The sequence below is a fragment of the Pinus tabuliformis genome, chromosome 6 (genome assembly GCF_031772625.1).
Source record: "Pinus tabuliformis cultivar Carrire ecotype Pingquan chromosome 6, CPIR1, whole genome shotgun sequence".
NCBI lineage: Eukaryota > Viridiplantae > Streptophyta > Pinopsida > Pinales > Pinaceae > Pinus > Pinus tabuliformis.
The window spans coordinates 110,975,306-110,992,907 of record NC_142292.1 but is presented as its reverse complement, the minus strand read 5'-3'; the positions used below and the strand labels follow the sequence as shown (position 1 = coordinate 110,992,907).

At 36.1% G+C, this 17,602-nt stretch overlaps 2 non-coding genes across 2 annotated transcripts; both read left to right on the top strand.

Moving 5' to 3' along the window:
• Nucleotides 1-9,773: 9,773 nt before the first annotated feature.
• Nucleotides 9,774-9,844, top strand: TRNAG-GCC (transfer RNA glycine (anticodon GCC)). Its single transcript has one exon. It is a non-coding gene; the product is annotated as a tRNA-Gly (tRNA).
• Nucleotides 9,845-10,073: 229 nt separating this feature from the next.
• Nucleotides 10,074-10,145, top strand: TRNAD-GUC (transfer RNA aspartic acid (anticodon GUC)). Its single transcript has one exon. It is a non-coding gene; the product is annotated as a tRNA-Asp (tRNA).
• The last annotated feature ends 7,457 nt before the right edge of the window (nt 10,146-17,602 follow it).

Here is a 17,602-nt window from a genome sequence, read left to right as displayed (position 1 = left end):
TGCTTGTGAGCTGGAGATTTATTTTACTGAGTTTTGGGATTGTTCTTGTGAGAACAAGCATTGTATTATCGTCTTGGATTTCTGATTTAATGCAATACAGATAATGGTGTTTTGAGTTGTGGCTTTCCTTGGATACTTATTGTGTTATATGCCATTGATGTTCTTCCTCTTGTTGATTATTGTTTTCTTGATTTTTATGGGCTTCCATTGTAAAGAGTATAAGTAGATTCTTGTCTCTTGTTTTAGTAGATTACATGAGCTTGTGAATCTACAAGAAAAACCTAGACTTTGAGTGTCAGAAATCACAATGGGAGGGAAATTGTTTAGAGGGAATGGTTACAAGGACTATATCATGGTCCAATATAACTATCTCTCCTAATATTCAAGGCCAATTAAAGAAAAATATAGATATAATGTTGTCCCATGGAAGAGCTAGCGAAATATTTGGACCACCTACTACATTATTTCTTGGAAGAAATAGCCCTCTAATGTCTAGGTGATCATGTTTGCTTGCAAGTTAGGTATTTAGTTTGGTAATGTATCTAAGGTATGTAAGGAAGGGGAACATGTGGGTCTGCATCGATGTGGAGTCAAATACAATGTTGCTATTAGTTTGTCTCTTAGTGCTCCTAGCTAATGGGAGCATTGGAAAGAAGTGACTCGCTAAGTGTGACCTAGTCTAGGAGATGGCTAGAGAATGTGGGCACAAAGTTTGAGGGCCCCTTACATGTGAAGGGATAGACATCTTTGGTATGAGTACTAGAAGAAACTAGATAGTTTATGAATCCCTAGAAAAAGCAATGGAATATCTCATGGATATCATAATAAATAAGGTAGCAAATCATCAAGTGCTTCTTTGTTTCGACTTCATGAAGACAAAAAAGATGGAATATCCTCGCTTTGCATATAATATGGTGGTATGTTTAAACTCAAAATCTATATGAATCCACTTAGAACAGGCCCAAGGGGGTACAAAGAGAAATCACGCAAAGGCAATATGTGAATGCAAGTTTGAAAATGGGTTTATCCTTCATCAATATGAAGTGCTCAACATATAACATTGTATTTGGATATAACTCACCCTTGGGGTTTGTCCAAGTGGCCTACATTAATTGTTTATAAATTTTGTACTTGATGATCATATTCAACTTCTACCTAGTAGGTAGGAGGTGGGAAGGTGCATCCATGGAGTATATGAATGGAAGAAGTCAATCCATATAAATACTAATGGATTCCAAAAGGTTTGAGACTGCTACAAATCAACATCTAGTGTGACCAAGAGAACTAGATAAGGAAACAGACTACAATAAGAAATATACCAAGTATGAATATTGATCTCAGTTTCTCGTTCAGTTGGAAAAACTATGAATGTAGTGTAGAAGTTAAACCAAGAAGAAACGTGTATCAAGCCAAAAGGGTTGGGCACCAAACTCACTAGACTAAAGTCTAATAAACCTCTAGAAAAGAAGATCCATTAACCTATGAATGATAAATAATTGTGGGCCAGATCAGGGAATACATAAGAGGCATCTTGGATGGAATGTCCAGTGTCAGAAACATTGTCTCTTAATAGAAATTAAATATCCATAACCTTCATTTACATGAGGTTGAAGAGGATGCCAAATATTGAAACTAGGCCTTGAGAATCGTAACCCCAAACAAGTATAAATGTTCACAATATAAATCGCCTCTCAACTGCAAATGAAACAGTGTTTTAATAGAACCTTATTTGACCCATTGAATACCATCACCTTAGGTTTACCTAAGTTGACCATCAACTTTAAAAGATCACAAAAGAGTGACAAAACATCTAACAATATTTGTAGTGCTCATGAAGATGAGGCCAAGAGTACCACATTATTATTGAAGAGATAGATAAAAATCAAGACCTAGTGGAGGTGGTTCCCATCACAATATTGTATATGTTCATACAAAAAGGAATCAAGCTCATCTATGTGGAAACCAAAAATGGTAGAGGACAAAGGGCATCCCTCTTTCACCCAATGGTACTTTTGATAAATTCAGACATCCTATGTGTAGTGTAGATATGACTAAGAATCGACTAATAGGGATACATATGGTGGTTAAGAGTGTCTTGAAAATAGCAATGCCTCTAAGTCCCTAGAAAAATGCCTCGCAAGGAACAAAGTTGAAAGTCTTTCAAAAGTCTAGAAAGCAAAAATATGTTTTCAAAGATCGATGGTGCCTCCTCAATGATATCGTGGAGTGTAAGAATGTGATAAGTGGTTTTAAGTGCCAAATAAAAACTAGTGTTCCCTTATCCCTAAGGAGTCTTCTTTCAAGCTGTTTGGAGAGCTTTATATGAAGGACTATATAATAGAACTTGGAGAAGATCTGGCCCACCAAGATCATTTGATAATTGTTTAGATCTCACTAGGACCCAATTTATGGATATAGCAAATAATATGGTGCAACCAAGCCTATGGAATACCTATACAACAACATGGTTAAACAATTTAGGCAAGTAGTAATTTAGGGAATGAAGACCATGTTGAAAAAATTGCGCTTGGAATCCTTTCTCATATGCTACTTTTCTAGTACTAATCTCCCAAACAACCTCCTGGATATCTCAATATGAGAATAAATAACAAGAAATGGAGCAAGAAGTCACCTCAATTGAGGTCTATCCAAGGACATCACAGAGAATGGAAGTATGGGAGAACATGGAATCTGGGTTGAGATCAAGTTGGGGGAGGAGGGGAGTGGTGGAAAAAGATGGCATGCCAAATTTTTTATGAGTATGGAGAAGAGAAGTGTGCAATTCATGTATCCATTGCGAGATGAAGAAATGTTTCTTGTGGTGGAGGGGGAACCAATAGGAAGCTTTAAGGCTAGAATAAAGTATCCTTATGTCATGTATCCTTCCTTAAACCTTAAAGCCATGCCCCAACATACATACATACATATGTATGTGTGTTTCGAATTATGAAGGAAATAGAGAGAATAAGAAACTAAGGTCTACTTTTAATTTATTTATATGTATTTTTGGATTTATTTTAAAAATTTAAGTGATCTTTGTAACACACTCAATCTCCTAATCCATCTTAAGGAGGTGGGGGTTATAAAAATTTTCTTTCTCTTACTTGAAATTCCACTTCTAAGGCCCCCATCATCTTCTCTTCACCAAGACCTAAAATTTGTCTCATTCTAAGTCTATAACACCATATTATGTCCCTGTACTAGCACCATATCAACATGTTCATACATGTGACATGTGGTAGATGATGTGGCAACTAGAGTCCACATATCACTCCAAATGTGCTACCTTGCTAGGACCAATTCCACCTAGCCATGCCGTGTCATTTCTTTAGTTCCAACATAAACTACTTTTATGTTTGTTACCATGTGGTTATAACTTAAATCATTTATATTTATTACATGTATTTTACCTAGGAAATTCTCTGTTATGAAACTAGCTCAAGAAAAGATAGAAAAGATGGATCAACGCCTTAGAATTCAGCCTCTTCGAGGGGGCAACCTCCTTTACATTACATAAATGAACAATTCTTGGATGATTCAAATGACAAAACCTCCTTTCTATATATAGGAGTCTAAGGAGTCACAATATAATCCAGCCGACCTAACAATAATAATATAAAGCCACAAAAAGAACAATAGAGGGATTCTATGGGGCACAGTAATAACAATATGGGGGCAATAGGGGCACAACAATATTAATAAGGGGTATAACTACAATAGTAATGGGGTAATCACTAGTATTATAGGGACCCAACATGCCCCTCGCCTTCAAAAAAGTGTTGTCCTCAACGCTTGAGTAGTTCTGGATACTTCTGCATAAAATTCTCATCCTCCCATGTGGAATCTTCAGCGGATAAGTTCTTCCACTTGATAAGATACTCTGAAATTGATCGATTTCGTAGCTGTCTAGTTCTTGTTTCTATGATTGCTTCTGGTTCCAAATAATTTTTCCTTCCTCGTCAAGTTCTGGCAATATTGTTTGAACTGGGAGCTTGTCGCCTATAACCTTTTTTAAACATGAAACATGGAAAACTGGGTGCAATCGAGAAGTTGCAGGAAGCTCCAATTTGTATGCCATAGTACCAATCTTTTGCAACACCTTGTATGGACCATAATACTTTGGTGATAATTTATTATCCTTCTTAGCTTGCTTGAGGGACATTTGCTTATATGGTTGTAGTCGTAGGAATACCCAATCACCTACATCAAAACTTCTTTCACTGCGATGTTGATCTGTCTGTTGTTTCATTCTATTCTGTGCCAACACGAGGTTATCCCTTAAGAGTTGGAGGACTTGTTGTTGATGTTCGATGTGATGTTCCACTGCCTGAACCTTAGAATTTTCTCTTAAATATGATGTGATGGATGGTGGTTGATACCCATAAAGTGCCATAAATGGGGTCATTTTTGTTGCTGTATGGAAGGAAGTGTTATACCACCATTCAGCCAGAGGCAACCATTTGACCCATTGTGTCTGTTTATCAGATACAAAGCAACGAAGATATCCTTCCAAACATTTGTTTACTATCTCAATTTTTCCATCAGATTGAGGATGATAAGATGAGCTATGAGCTAACTGAGTACCAAGACAAGAAAATAATTCTGTCCAAAAATTTCCAGTGAAAATGGGATCTCTGTCACTTACAATAATCTTTGGGTTTCCATGTAGCTTTTGAATTGTTTCCATAAATTTAGTAGAAACCGTACTGGCTTTAAATGGATGTGATAATGCACAAAAGTGTGCATACTTGGTAAGTCTATCAACTACCACCATGATGACACTCTTTCCCTCAGACTTGGGTAAACCTGTGATAAAATCCATTGAAACCTCCTCCTAACGTTGGCTTGGAATGGATAAAGGTTGTAAAAGACCCGGTGTCTTAATTGTTTCCACTTTATTTTGTTGGCAAACCAAACATTCCGCCACAAACTTTTGAATATCTGATTTAAGGCCATCCCAAAAAAATTCCTTCTTAACCCTGTGGTAAGTTTTTAGAAATCCTAAGTGCCCTCCTAAGGGAGAAGTGTGCAATTCCATAAGAATCTTTTGTTTTAGCTGGCAATTCTTACAGAGGTATAAGCGATCTTTGTACCATAATGAATCATTTTGCTAGCTAAATGTATCAGACGTACTGGAATCTTGTTGTAGCTTTCGAATAAGTGCCCACACTTCTTCGTCATTCTTCCATTCCTCTCTTGCTTCGTTTATCCATTCCTCTCTTGCTTTGTTTATCTCTAAGTTTTCACTTCAAAACTAACTTAGTTACCCTTGCATTTAGGTTGACATTATCAACTAGACACCTAGTTTGTAACACACAAATTCAAGGATACCTTTTTCTATCTGGAGTAGACCCAACTCCCGTGGTTGTGACTCATTAAGAGTCCCTCACAAGCAATTAGCCATTATAGTTTTTAATAAGGATGAGGGGTTGAAATCCTCTTATTTCTCAGCCCTAGATTTTCTTTCTGACAGGTATATTACAACCATAAATAAAGGCTATACAAGCCACTAACAATTTATATGAGAACTATGCCCAATAACTCATCACATTAAGACAACATCCATTAAATACATATTACAAGTTCACATACAAATTCAGTAGGAAGACACATAATATACATGACCATAAATATCATTTATATTTCATTTAACATAATTTACATTACAGATTTGAAGTCCACAAGGGAACTTATATGATCATGATACATCATTGCTTGCAATAACGAAAATTTTAAGGGCGGAATTTCGCCAATTAGCTATTTTTTGGACATTTTTGAAAAACAAATATTCACCAATTTGGTTAAAAATTCACCTATTTTTCACACACACACATGATTAAATGGGTGATATTCACCAAATTTTACCAAATTTAATAGTAAATTACATGTTTTTTATTGAATATTTGCCTATATTCTATATGTATGACTTTTAAAACTATAATAGTCGCCCATAATACTAGACATAGGCATAATATTTGAATCCTTAAAAATACCCTGGGTTGCAACTGATGAATGATGAACCACTTCCCACCCAACCATAGGCTCAATTGTTTGTTCTATCCTTTGCAGCTAGCCATCCCAAAGCTAGACCATGAATTCATGAGAATATTATCTCTTTCTTAGGCATTACGAGGTGGAGTGATGAAGGCCATTGTCCTTCATCAATATAAGTTTAGCAAGTTCCTTATAATCCCACTAATCCTAGAGCGTACACATATCTTATGGGTGGGTTCTTAGTTGTCTTGTAAAGCAAAAAAGGATATCCCCTTCACTTCCCACTAGTTCCTTCATGATCTCCCCTTTCTTAGTGCTTAGTGCCCTGCTTAGCAAGCACCTAGAAAGTAACTCTCTCACATACCACTCTCCTTCATCCACATAAACCTTAACAAGTTCCCTTTAAACGCCAAAGATCTAAGAGCCTACACATGGCCATGGGTGGTTTATCAGTTGTCTAGCACATGGGGATCCCCTTCACTACAAACCAATCTCTCAACAACCTTCCCTTTCTCAATGCTTAGTGCCTTGCCTGGCAAGCACCAAACAACATACTCTATATTACAGCTAAGGTTTGGGACACTTATGCTCGATTTTGTCAATCTAAAAATGTATCTATGAAATCCTCATGTTTTCCCCATCAATCAACAACATTTTTGACACAATTTCTCATCCAAATTTGGTCATCAGACCCATTGGTGAACATCCCTTGCTTACTGGAGGTGAGAATCATTGCATTCTCTATCTTCTTTCCCAAGATTTCATGGATCTCTTTTTCAAACTTGTGGGTCAAATCCACAAATCCATGGGTCAATATCATAAGCTTCTACATAGATACCTTGTTGATACCTTGGTGTAATAGTTGGGTACCAATCCTAATTACTTCCATAATCCTGGAAGTTGGTAGTTCAATTACCAAATCCTTCATATTAACTATTTTCTTGGGACTTTAGTAACCTTGGATTTTCTAAATATTTGGCTGAGCCAATTAATTTATTGATAGGGATTATTTTAATGGGGCTAAGTTTGCTAGTATATCCCCCTTCTAGCTTCCCACTCATGGCTCATGGTTCATATCAATGCAATGCTCCACCTTTTGATCATATGTTTAGTATTTTACATTAAAAATGTAATTGTAGTTGTTCCATGTATTTAACCCATTTCACATTACATGCTATCACGAAACATGAACGTAATAATTTTACAGTACTAATTGGGGGTTAAAGGTTGGGGTGTTACAATTGCCTCTTCTTAAAACTGTCTAAAATAGTATTGAATTTTTTTATTAAATATGATAAGAAAAATGAATTGCAATAATGTTCTTCTACCTAATATTTTTTAGGAAGACACTTCATTGTTAGATATTCAAGTTGCCTACATCATTGAGATGCATTAGACTATTTCGACTCCACTACATTGCAAGCCTTTCATATTGGAATTTCATCCAAAAATCATCTTCACACCATCACTTTAAGGGGATCCTTCTTTAAATGGATCTCTTTACTTTTGTCTATTTAGAGCTTCTATTACAATAGTTTGTTTAGTCAACAATGTTTCAAAAAGATCATGAAAACTTCATACTCAAGTAGGGAGAACTCCCTACACCATGCAATTATTTGTCTCTTAATCTAATTCAAACAAGAATTTGTCCCAACTCTTTAGTTCCATATGCCTCATTCATGAAGAAAAACACGCTCAATTTATTCAAATGCAATATTATTTATATTCCTTCTGATGATGATGGTGGTGGTGGTTAATGTCCACTGAGACCAAATTGGTCTATCGAACCTATAATTTTCTTAGTTCTTAATTGTTTGGCTTCTCGTCTTTCTTGGCGAGATTGGTGTTGTAGCTTTCTTTTTTTCTCTACGGTCTTCCAACTTCCTTTATCTTGCATCTCCTTCATCTCTTCTGGTTCTTGGGACATTGGTATCTTAGCTTCATGATCTATTGTGTTTGTCTTTTGAAGATAGTTGGAGAAGAAGTTTGGTCTGGGAGATCTGCTTTGCTCTTAAATGAAAATTTATTTTGTGCGGTATTCGAATCCTCATAACTGTTGATGCTTGAAGGGTTATCGAGTTCACTTTTTTTCTCTTGGGCAGGGCTTTCCCCCTGCTTGTCTTGAGAGTTGTTTCTTTCTTGCCCAATTTCTTGCGATTAAGAGTTTTCTGGAGAGTATTATTCCTTGATGACAGTGTAATATTCTTTTTGTGCTCCTTCCCACTATGTAGATCTGTGGTGATTCTTTCTAGCATAATTTTTTTGGGAGGCTTTTGGGCAATTTTTAACTAGATGGCCTATCTCAAAGCAGAATCGACATCTGAAGAGGACACTTTCATAATTGAGTTTCTGGTTCCACACATAGTCTTTACTTGTTAGGTTTATTTCAGCTGGGAATCCGGCGCTGAAGTCCATTTCCCCACAGATGCGTGCATAGGTGGTTCTGGCATATTCCTCTGTTTCTGGGCACTTGTAGTAAAATTTCCCAATTGCATTTCCAATGGCTTTTAGCGAGGAACAATTCCAGAGATGCAAGGGTAGGTTTGGCAATCTCATCCAAATTGGTGTTGAAGTTATGACTGTTGTTGAGGGATCGAATGATGGGTTCCATGGCTTCATGAATAGGCCTGAGTTTTCCCAAAACCAAGGACCAGAATCTAGAATGCATTGTCTGCTTTCAGGGTTTTCAAAATCTACTATAAAGAAACCCCTAGCACAGGGGTAGATATTAATTTCATCAGGAATGACAGACTTCCATACCTCTGAGATCCAATTGTAGAGAGCTATCAACCACGACCAAAAACCATTGAACCGGCAAATTAGGACACTTTTATGTACAATACATAAAATGTATTTTTTTTTATGTACATCCCTTTTCCAACCTTTAACATACTTATATTGCTTTTAATCAATCGTAAGCATGGAAGACATTCAACAACTTTGTTCCATAACCTTGCATAAGATCACAATAATTATTGAAAATTAAAACTAAATAAAAAAAATCACATTCAATATGCAAGCTTTTCTAAATTTCCAAATTGATAATAAAATTTAGTCCTATTTATACAAACGAATGTTTAAATATCTACCCATCATAGACTCGAGCCCAACCATCATGTTTAGAAAAAGGCAGGTATTTTCATCATCAACACTAATACTAGTAAAAAATGCTTTAAAATAAAAAGACTAAGAGACAATTCAAATTTAGTAGATGCCCCAGTGAGCATTTAGAGCAACACTTTCCACATATATAATAGAGCTTCTGAACAAATTCCCATAAGAAGGGGAGGAAATGATGAGACAGAGTTGCATGTGTTATTGTATTGTATTGCATTTCTTATGTATTGTACATCTATTGTCTGTATTTTATCTAAAAGAATTATAATACGTATTTTTTTCAATATATGTTAGCGAAGAGTTCCTCATAGCTGAGGGCGTGGGACTAATGCACTGGTATACTCTGAAAGCACTTCTGCGCTGCCGAGGGTTTGAAATATAAAACTTAGCTCAAAGTGATTTATATTTAAATCAGCTGATTTCCACGTAACATACTTCTTTGTTCATATTTTAGACGTACTTACTTTCTTTACGAGCATTCATGTATATATATTCTTTGTACTTTCTGTATTACCTTTTTCCTTCCAGAAATTTCTTATTCTTTCGACGTCAACTCTACCCGTAGGGCGGGAAGTGGAATTGTTTCACTTTCTAATGTGAAACCATAAAACCGAAGACAAAAATTCGATGGAAAATAATTCATAGAAATCCATTTTATGTCGGCACCAGTGGTCTAGTGGTAGAATAGTACCCTGCCACGGTACAGACCCGGGTTCGATTCCCGGCTGGTGCACCAACAAGGAAGACGTCTTTCTTTTCTGTTTCGGTTTTGGGGTTTGTTGGTGAAAGGTTCATGTATTTTGCTTTTGAAAATAATGCCCACTGCTCATAATAAAAATTTCTTGCTTAAACTGAATGACAAATAAAGCAATACTAATAGCCAACCAGCAATTTACCTCACCTTTTCCTTCATTTCACGGAGATTTGCCAAGAATTATGGCAGACTGATTTTGCCATCTGCGGTCGTTGTAGTATAGTGGTGAGTATTCCCGCCTGTCACGCGGGTGACCCGGGTTCGATCCCCGGCAACGGCGCCTATTCTACTTGTTTTACTCGGTCCTTGGGCTAAGTAACAAGCAAATGGGCTTAACGTATAAAACCATGACCTTCGTGCACTCATTCCGGACCAATATTACTTTTAATTTTGTTATTGAAAATGTTCAAGGTCTAAACGACATTTCAAAATTGCACTAAAACATGTGTATGAGACTAATGGTCAATATTATTTTTATTTTTGTTGTTGAACGTGTTTAAGGGCCAAACAACATTTCCAAATTGCACTAAATCATGTGGATGAGATTGGTAGTCTTTTTAATATAAACTAAAAATGAGTCTATTTTTCTTTAAAAAAAAAAAGTCTTTTCTTCACAAATTTATTTAAAATAAAATTCAATCATTTTTCCAAAATCTAAGTTAATTTGAATGAATCTTTGCAACCAAAAATTATATCTTGGTCGAAATAATAGTGGGCTCCATGTTTAAAATTATGAAAATATAACTTTTTGTAAATTTTACATTCATTTACTTAAATTTTAGGAAGAAAAAACATTAAAAACATCACCTAAAAGATGAGGATATACATAAAAGAAATCATGTGGGTCATTTTCTGTTTTGAATCTGTTTGTTTAATTAGCTGATTTGTTCTCCAAATTCTTGTCGGGATATGTTCCAAAATTTTGTTACTCCATTCTGTGGATTTGGCTTTTAATTCACAGGAAAGCTCTCACGTGGGATAATCTTGGAAACGGTCCTACCAGCCTGCAGATGTTATCATTTTTGTTCCGGGGAAGAAACTAAATCACATTTTATTTTTGAATGCCTTTCTCAAAGGAGGTAGGGAAGGAAATTTAGATGAAACAAGGCTTCTTAGATGTATGGGAATTTAGATGAAAGGCTTCTCATATGTATGGGAAGTCTCATTGTTATACTCAGATGGAACCTATGAAATTGTTTCATGACTCGTGTATAGATAATTGGATAATCTACCTCAGGTTTTTTTAATATATTTTAATAATTATTAAGATAATTCCATAGCTGAGTAGTTGGCACAATGGGATGTTATTTTTTGGTTTCAAATATCATGGAAACATTTTTTTGGTTTCAAATATCATGGAAACATCTTGTTCCTTGTGCTAAAGCTCAACTAATAGACTCCCAGTAGAGTCTCTACTCTTACTGCTAACTCATAAATTTTTAGTATATTACTCTGCTCATGGTAAGTCATCCTACTCTCATTTGCTTAAGCATTTGGATTGCCTAAAATGATGGTATTTTGAGAACTCGTCTCCCTCTTCTCAGCATGCTGCCATTGAAAGCTAGTTATCTTGGAAGTTTAACTCCATTCTACAAACAAATCTTCTCAATCAGTAATGTCAAACACACATTACATTTGGGCTTTTTGTTTTTTATGCTGCTGCTAAGAGGACCATTCTACAGCGGGCTGGTGGATCATTTATCTTTCAGAAACCCATTCCATCAAACAATTTTGATGGACTCATGGCCTTAAACTTCTTTTCCATCATGCCATGGAGAGGGGAACTTTACATAAACAGGGTCATTATCAGTTGGTTATCAATTGGCTGACATGCACTTTCTCTCTGCATAATTGTTCATTTCAACCTCTCTTCCAAAATATAAAACATAACACATTAAACTTTCCTCATCTCTCATTTGATCATGTGTTCAGCCTAGAGAAACTGGGAAGCATATATCCTCTTCAAAGCTAGATTGGCGTTAGACTCAGACATGTAAAGTACAAGAAAAATAGCAAGGCGCTCAATCAGAGTATCTTCATGAATCTTGACTTCAACTGGCATAAAGCTGATAGCTGGGTTTTGCAATGGACGTCTTTTTTATAATCAAGACTCTTTTTGTGGTTATGTTTTACAAACAACACAACATATTTTGAAAGATCTTCCTATGATATTATCTGATCTCACCTGCTAAGCTCTTAAGCATTTTGTTTTTGCCCCTCTTGGACTGATTCTCCAAAGATTTATATCTCATCTACTCCTTTTGACTGATAAACTCTTTGAGGCTATACAGTAATTGGAATGGTAAAAGCATCTACAAATTCTAATTTTGTTATATAAAATAAGATTGTCAATTTATTTCTTCTGAGACAAACTTTATCTATTTTGTTTTATAAGGTCCTCACATTCGAACACGGCCTTAACTAATGGAAAACGCCATGCTGGTTCTAACTATTAATGCATTAAAACAAGATTGGCCTTGACAGTGCTCAAAAGACTATAGAGATCAACACCATTTTCCTTGACAAAAAGTCAACCTAAAATTATCGTTAAAGTGTTGCAATCATCTCAAAATTATTTAGCAACTACCTACTTACTCAAAATCCGGGCATCCTGTAATCTAAGCAATTTCAAATTTTCAGATTCTCACCATTCTTCAGTTTATTCTTCCTTTGACTAGCCCATTTGTCCACACCACCTAGATTCCTGGCGTTTTGATGTTAGAGTATCTTGGTTGCATTGTAATGATTTTGAGTTCATGTTCATGGTATGTGATGTTTCCTTCTTTCACCTGATGGTCTTTTCCATGTGGCTATGATAAAGGCACAAAGGGTGACAATGTTGGTTTTTAATTCTTTATTATAATTATCATTAACAGTGTTTTGATCCATGGTTTACAACGTGTGATGTTTTCTTTTTCAAGTGGTGGGATTTTCCATATAGCTATGACAAAGGGCCCATGATGTAATAATGTTGGTGTTTAGTTTTGAGATAAGCGTAACTGGTTAATATGATTTGATAACAAGGATTGCTTCAATTGTAATGTAATTGCAGCTCATAAAATGAAATGCCAATGAGATATCTTCATAAATATCACAATGCAATGCTAACGAGATCTAAGAGTAAACAATACAATGTTATGCTAATACTAAAGTATAAATGCAAAAGAAAAGTTGTTGAAAAGTGTAGCTTGGGAGGTATTCCCACAAGTCTAGGGTACTTGACTTGTGAGGATTTGACCCACCTTGTGGGAAAAGTACCCAAGCTAGTGGGTTTTGGACCCAAAGTCGTAGGCTTGAGACCCAAAGATATTACTTGTTTATTCTATTTGTTGTGGAAAGCACCTTCGATGGGCAAAAGGGGACTCCTAAGACAACTTTGGAGAGCTATAAATATGTGAGACCGGGGAGAGTTCATTCAACAAAATATAGCAGTTCATTCTTGTGATCAACATAAGCCTAAGAACAGAGACGTTAAATGAAGGAGAAGTTGAGCTATGAAAGGGACAAAAGGAAGTTTTTTCTATGTGTTAAAAAATCAAAAAGGCAGAAAATTTTTCTCATATTGATAATTACTTGTGATATCTTTGTGTTCTTATTAACTTTCTTATGTTCTTCTTTTATCTTTGTTTCATCAAGCAATCATCAAAATTTTAAAGTGCTAGATCCGGAGATAGAGTTAATAATGACCATAACTAAACCATTCCAACTTTTTAACAATGACCACAGACATAACAAAGCCCTAACTTCATCATCAAAATTTACCCCTACAGAACTTAACTAACTAGTAACCATATTAAATTCATTTAAATGATCAACAACAGATCCACCTTCTGACATCTTCATATTAAATAAACGTTTCATAAGAAATGCCTTATTTGTGGCCGAGGGTTTTTCATATAGTTTGGCCATGTCGACATTAAACCCTCTATTGTTGTTTCCTTTGAAATATTAAAGGCTGCCGACGTTGCTAGGCACAACCATATTGTTCCAAGTGTCTTTCTGTTAAGAATATCTCATTCTGTGTATGTCATACTTGTCGGCTTCTTTGTTTTTCTGCTCAATGGTAGGTACAGATCTTTCTGATACATATAATATTCCATTTGCATTTTCCACACCTCGTAGTTTTGGCCATTAAGTTTTTTAACCCTAAACCTACCATCTTTTGCCATTGCTCCCACTCGAACCAGGAACCCTTCTCTCCTGCGAGTTTATCAGCCAAATAGACCTTCAGGTCTGATACCAGTTGTTAGAAAATGATATATTATAGAGAAATAGAACACATAAAATATTACAGAAACACAAACACAGAAAATGCATAAAACAAGAGAGAGACATATATACGTGGTTCACATAATTTTGGGCTACGTCAACGGAGAAACAACCAGTCCTTCCTTTTATATTATCTAGCAAAATGAAGAGATACAACCTACAATAGATTTGTTGTAATTTCATGTTCTCTCTCACATAGTCTCCTCTATCTTTCTCGCTCAGAATACACATGTACATAGCCGCAATATAATTCCCTCATATATAGTGAGGGGTTTTCTTCTAGGGAAAAAAACCCTAAATTAAACATAGCTTCTACCATTACATCATTCGCTTAATGAATGGCTCAGATTGACTATGAAATTACAATATTTTACAAGGCAATTTTACATCTATTTTTAGCTCCAGGGGCGCTACCCCTAAACCCCCGCCAAGGGGGGGGGCTCATAAAATCATCATTTCCTCCCCTGGCGGCGAACAAACAGATAGTGTTGCCGCCCCATTATGAACTGGGGTCCAATGCGGCGATACCTCTTAATAAATAAGATAACCAGGCTCCACACCCAACAAATATGACTAAGAATCGACTGATAGGGACACATAATGGTGTTCAATAGTGTCTTGGAAATAGCAATGCCTCTGAGTCTCTAGAAAAAGGCCTCACAAGGAACAAAGTTGAAATTCTTTAAAAAGTATAGAAAGAAAAAATATGCTTTCGAAGAGTGATGTTGTGCCTCCACAATGATATCTTGGAGTGTAAGAATGTGATTAGTGGTTTGAAGTGCCAAATAAAAACTAATATTCCCTTATCCCTAAGGAGTCTTCTTTCAAGCTCTTTGGAGAGCTTTATATGAAGGACTATATCATAGAACTTGGAGAAGATGTGGCCCACCAAGATCATTTGATAGTTGTTTAGATCTACACTACGACCCAATTTATGGATATAACGAATAATATGGTGCAACCAATCCTATGGAATACCTATACAAACAACATGGTTAAACAAGTGAGCCAAGTAGTATTTTAGGGAATGAAGACCATGTTGAAAAAATTGTTCTTGGAATCCTTTCTCATGTGCTACTTTTCTAGTACTAATATCCCAAACAACCTCTTGGATATCTCAATATGAGAATAAATAACAAGAAATGGAGGAATAAGTAACCTCAATTGAGGCCTATCTAAGGAAATCAAAGAGAGTGGAAGTATGGGAGAACATGGAATCTAGGTTGAGATCAAGTTGGGGGAGGAGGCGATTGGTGGAAAAGTATGACATGCCAGCTTTTTTTATTAGTAAGGAGAAGGAAAGTGTGCAATTCATGTATCCTTTGTGCGTTGAAGAGGTGTTTCTTGTTGTGGAGGAGGAACCAGTAGGAAAATTTAAGGCCAGGGAAAAGTATCCCTATGTCACTTATCCTTCCTTATGTTAGTCAAGGTTGTTATTGATGTCAATATAGCATTATTGGAGATGGAAAATATTCTTGTGATGTCAATGAAGAAGTCTAGTCTAAAATGCCCATCGATCATAATGATGAAAGTTCTTATGAAGATGCCATATCAAAAAGATGACATGCATGAATGACTACACTTGATGATGACATATGATGACATGGTTGGAGACCATATGATGAGATGGAGGACTATAATTGATGACATACCTGATGACTTATATTATTGTGTTACTTTAATCGGGCCTTTGAATAATAATTCATTGTCGGAGTAATAAACTTTGGAAACCTTTTAACCAAAGTTCCAATGCATATAATATAACACAACGATATAATAAAACCCTTTCGGAGAAATATAATATCAGTGTTTTTATTGTGTATCACCACTCAAAACCTTTGATCTTAGATATGCAATATGGACCTCTAATCTCCGATACGTGATATGGTGGTGATATGGACCTCCGATCTCCGATATGTGATAAACTATGATTTTCTCCGACTTCCGATATGTAGGCCCGACTTGACAACGATTTAATTATCAAATCGCATCTGCCACTTTATTGGAACTTTTGAAATGATACCTCCAATAAGACCCTTCGATAAGACCTAATCTTTGATTGTCGATATGGTTGTAGACCCAATTTGCTTTATCAAAATGTTTTATTATAATATCGTGTCCGATGTGTTAGAACTTTCCTATATCGCAAGTTTTGCACGTTGTATCATGTTAAAGCTTCCAATACCCAAACCTCTGATACCCATCCACGTTAGGTCAGCCTCCCTCCATTAGTCACATCCCCTCATTTCTAAATTGAATCCATATAAATAAGAGTTCGAAATTCATTTCTCCCTCATTAATTTCGGTCAAGGAGATACAAAGATATATCACAGTTCACACCTCGTGAACTAGGGACACCAAGGAAGTTTTTTAAAGATTTGTTTGGGTGAAAACTAGGAGTTGCAGCTATGACAAAATGTATACCACAGAACCTACAGCAAGGACTATACCACAGGGCAAAAAACATTTGAACTAGTGTGAAGGGTTGTAGCTTAGATTCGTTGTTGGACAGGTTCCCAAGTAGTGGAATAGGCCTCGGACCTGGGTGAAAATATTAATTCTTGGCCCTGTATGACCTCAGACCAGTGAAGTAAGGTTTAAGAACAATGAATTAAAGTTTCAAAACAAGGCTTCATATTTCGAAACTATGTGATTCAGATACTCCTATGACAACAAGTGTACATCTGTGATAGAAATACATCATTGGAGACCAAGTAAGGTTACATCTGTCATCATTTGAAGGGAGCTGAAGACGATACCAACATTGAAGTGTTTATGAGTTTTTTTCTTGGAAGTAAGCATATCGAAATCCTCTAAAGCAGTCACTCCTAAAGCGGTCACCTCAGCATTTTGAATAAACCTCGACATTGTGAACAGGACTTTGAAGAAGTCACTCATACTTTCAGGGTTTTGGAGATAGCTCAGACCTAAGGGCGCATAAGACCTCCTCAAAGTGTATTTTGAAGATTGATCTTGGAGCAATATTTTGAAATCAATTTTGAAGCCTAGGTTATAGGAGCAATTTTGGGACAAACTAAAGGAATCATTGAAGAAGACTTGAAGTCGACAAATCTTGTTTTTAGAGAAGGACCTTGAAGACTACCCTAGAACCTTGGAACCTTGATTGAAGGAGTAGGCATTTGGAGCACCTTTTGAAGTACTCTTGGAGAAGCCTATAGAAGACACTTAGAAGATCTCTTGAAGCCATTTTGAATACACTATTGGAGACATGATGTTGTGTTGAAGCCCTCATGAAGTAACTTTGGAGATCTTTGGTTTGGGTAATATGAAGAGAAATGGTGACACCTTCTAAGAAGACAAGGCGTTGGGAATCACGATTGTCATGAGACCAAAACCTGCAGGTGTTAGTCAATGATCGCATCGGCAGAGATAAGGATCCATGGGAGGCGATTAGTCCATGTCACAAAACACATGGGGAGTGTTGGTTTATCCAATGTCCAACAATCT